This window comes from Wasmannia auropunctata, unplaced genomic scaffold (genome assembly GCF_000956235.1).
Source record: "Wasmannia auropunctata unplaced genomic scaffold, wasmannia.A_1.0 LD336090.1, whole genome shotgun sequence".
Classification (NCBI taxonomy): Eukaryota; Metazoa; Arthropoda; class Insecta; order Hymenoptera; family Formicidae; genus Wasmannia; species Wasmannia auropunctata.
The window spans coordinates 4,007,564-4,008,004 of NW_012026800.1; the positions used below are offsets into that span (position 1 = coordinate 4,007,564).

General features: G+C 52.6%; 1 protein-coding gene across 1 annotated transcript in view; it reads left to right on the forward strand.

Annotated features, from left to right (window-relative positions):
- LOC105448076 overlaps positions 1-441 on the forward strand; it is a 4,479-nt gene that overhangs the window by 3,665 nt on the left and 373 nt on the right. The gene's annotated exons all lie outside the window — the stretch shown is intronic.

The following is a 441-nucleotide window of genomic DNA, read 5'->3' on the forward strand; positions in this document are numbered from 1 at the left end:
TATGGTGGAGACTCGAGACGTGGACGTGTGTCACCGACGGGATCCTCATCCTCGAATTCTGCGTCGAGTATTTCCCTGATGAGGTTAGAAGTCATCGTGGTGGTGTTGCCAATTGGGACCGTGACGGGTCTCGGCATGTCGTACACTGGCGGGTATGGCGAGGGGGGTCGGCGTGTTGATCTGTAGACAGCGGGATCCGTTGGTCCAATGTCCCTGTCCATTCCTGGCCAAACATCCCGTCCTTCGGATCCAGATGTATTGCTGCGTTGGCGTTCTACGTCCTCTGACGCGGCGTCTACTGGTGGCCTCATGAAGAAAACGGAGCTCGTACTACGGTGCAAGCGGCCTAAAAATCTTTGCCAGTGTCTGCGCCTCTGCATTCAGCTATGCTATAAGTACACAATACCAAAGACTTTTAATATTTTCCTTAAGGTTTTTTGG